General features: G+C 35.0%; 1 long non-coding RNA gene across 1 annotated transcript in view; it reads left to right on the plus strand.

The window, feature by feature from the left end:
* Positions 1-410: 410 nt before the first annotated feature.
* LOC109367848 overlaps positions 411-3,022 on the plus strand; it is a 13,369-nt gene continuing 10,757 nt past the window's right edge. The window contains exon 1 of the long non-coding RNA XR_002115351.1: positions 411-471. This is a non-coding gene — a long non-coding RNA (uncharacterized LOC109367848). The remainder of the gene's footprint in view (positions 472-3,022) is intronic.

Genomic DNA, 3,022 nt, shown 5'->3' on the forward strand with positions numbered 1-3,022 from the left:
TGTAATAAATGGGCAACCTAGTGACAGTTGAAACCAATGCTTTAAATTTCTATTAAATAAAGTTTGATAGACAGATTAATAAGCATTCTTAATGGCTTAATCATCTTCCACATAATTAATTTCAGATAGTTCAAACTGATCATCAGAAGAATGAAAATAAGAATGAACTATGTTGTAAATGCTTGAATATCTAAGAGCATGTGAGGAGTAAGCAGGAGATCCTGCTTAGTGCAAAAACATTATGGATTTCCAAGTGATGATTGAAAACTGCTGAATCAGCCTGAACCACTGATTGAGCACCTGGAGAAAAGATCAGGTCAGCCCTGGAAGTGCAGGTGAAGGTAATTCACCTGTGCGACCAGAAGAGGGTGGAGCCTGGCTTCTAGACCTCATTATGGGCTGATAAAGAAAAGATTTCTTACTGGAGATCTCTCTTTTGTGGAGTATTTCTGTGAGCCTGAATCTCTGGAGGTAGGTGAGCATCCTTCTTTTTGTAACACCTCTCATTGCGTTGGTCCTACTGCTGCTATGATTACAAATTACAATAACTGTTACAATGATAACTAAACTCTTTGATCAATGTGGTTTTTTTTTAAGCTATTTTTCCTGAATCATACAAATCTTATGTTGAGAGCTGGAAGAAAATAGGAAGTTCTCAAAGAGATTCAGGTTTATTTTGTTATTATTCCTTTTTAAAAAAAAATAAGTCTTTTTCTCTTAGCTTTCTTCTTTTTTCCTTTTTTTTTTTTCTGGAAGACTTTTTTTATTTAATTACAATAATAATGATGGAAGACAGTAGTTCTATGGTACTCCCATTTTGTGCCTTCAATTGAGCTGATGTATATTGTGTTTCATCTCTGGTATTATTTCACTTGAGTATTCTATCAAGTGGAATTGGGTGCAAGTATATTGGTGACAGAAGGAGGGAGGAAGTGTTCAGTGTTTGTCTGATCATATATGATAAACTGTGGATTCTACCACACATCTAATTTTGAGCCTTTCTATTCTTCTTTCTCCTATAAAACTGTCCCTCCACACTCTTACACACACATGGTTCCCCAATTCAAGTCTACTGTATACATAGATGGACAGTGTGTGGATGAATGACTTTATCAGTTCCTTGTGAGCTACTGCACTTTTGTGTACTTCAGCTTTTAAATAGCTTGTTCAGATATCTTGAAGAAAATTCCAAAGCACAGTGACCCTTGTTTTAAAATTTTTACCATTTAAGAACTTCACTCTGGATTTAATCACACTTTCATTAGCCACAGAAATAAGGAAAGCCAAACCAAGAAGAAAAAGAAAACAATACCAACTGAAGTATAAGGTACATCTGAACACTGTTTATGAGGAACAGTGACAGAATTTAGAAGATGAAGGAAGCTTGATAAAAAATGAATGGCATGAAACTTTTGGAGAGAAAACCAATTTTAAGGTTGAAAGAAATGAGGCTTAGCAGGGAGACTTAGCAGAATTAGAAGGAGGAGGAGCATGTGTCAGAAAATATATTAAAAATGACAAATAATTATGTTAATAAGGTAGTGCATGCTCTACACAATGCCATTTAGGATACTGCATCAGAGGGCATGCCAGATATTTTGAAAGTATTAGAGTGCTCCTAGGTCTAGTGGAGCATAAGTTTTTATGAAAACATTCTGAACAGCTCTGATTACAGATAATTGAAGCTGTTTTCTGATTATGGTTAATCAAAGTAATCGTGTTAAATAACAATTCTCAGAAGTAGCATTGCCTGACTTGGTTTTCTATGCTGCTTTTTGTAAGTAGAGAATGGCATTAATTCTTCTATAACAAAGCCTTTCATTTTAAAGTGCTACTGGCTTGACCATTTATAAATAAAAATAGTCTCAGCAGAAATGAGTAAAAGACTATATATACAACACTGAAAACTAGAATTAATGACTTTCATTCATACAGCATAAAATTTCCTCTGATACACAGTTTTGTATTCCGTATAATAGGACGTGATTTTAATTGAGTTCTGGGCAGTATCAAAACATGAACAAAGAGTAAAAATAATGATGATTTCTATCTGAGTTTTCTTTCCGGCTATGCACAACAAGAAAGTCTAATAGACTGTTCCTTAAGACAGACCTCTTCAATGGGCACTGTTGAATTGTGGTAAAAAAATTTATTTCCATTATTTGCAATCCTACTTATAAATTTCAAAAGTGGAGAGCATTTCTGTACTATATAAAGATATTAAGGATAAACAGATAGACATTTGTAAGTTATATAAACTACATAGATGTAATTCTATGTGAATGTAATTCTATGTGAATTTAGGGCAGTTTTGAATGAAGTTGCTATGAAGATGAGACTAGTAGGCTTCAGCAACCATTGGCTCTGCTTGATGTGAACTCATGCTTGCAGATTTCTGTGTCTAAGTCTTTGCAGAACTTATAAAGATCTTAGTTTCATTCCTAAAGACTTCATGTATGTAGAAAAGAGCATGAAAAGTACTAATGCTATGATTCTAAAGGAGCAAAAGAACTTCAGCAAATCAGATGTCTTAGAAACATGCACTACTCATATTTCCAATTACAAAATTAATTTGCTTGAATAGAGGAATCTCAGATTTCTCATGAAGAACATTCCTGTGCTTAAAAATTATTTAATGGAACTTTTCAACATGCTTAACACTTACAGCACATTATTTCTCAGAAGGCTGCCATGTATTGTAGGGCTGCCTATATGCACATACATTCAACTTCACAGAAGCACTAAGGTTGGAAAAGACCTACAAGATCATCCAGTCCAACCATCCACCTATCACTAATAGTTCTCACTAAACAATATCCCTCAACACAACGTCCAAATGTTCCTTGAACATCTCCAGTCAATGGTCAGTGACTCCACCACCTTTCTGGACAGCTCATTCCACTGCCTGACCACTCTTTCAGAGAAGTAGTATTTCCTAACGTCCAGCCTAAATCTCCTGAAAGGTGAGAAGGACCCCATAAGTGAAAAGTAAAAGGCAAGAAGGCTTCGCAGTGACTGAGAA

This window comes from Meleagris gallopavo, chromosome 5, assembly GCF_000146605.3.
Source record: "Meleagris gallopavo isolate NT-WF06-2002-E0010 breed Aviagen turkey brand Nicholas breeding stock chromosome 5, Turkey_5.1, whole genome shotgun sequence".
NCBI classification, from domain to species: Eukaryota; Metazoa; Chordata; class Aves; order Galliformes; family Phasianidae; genus Meleagris; species Meleagris gallopavo.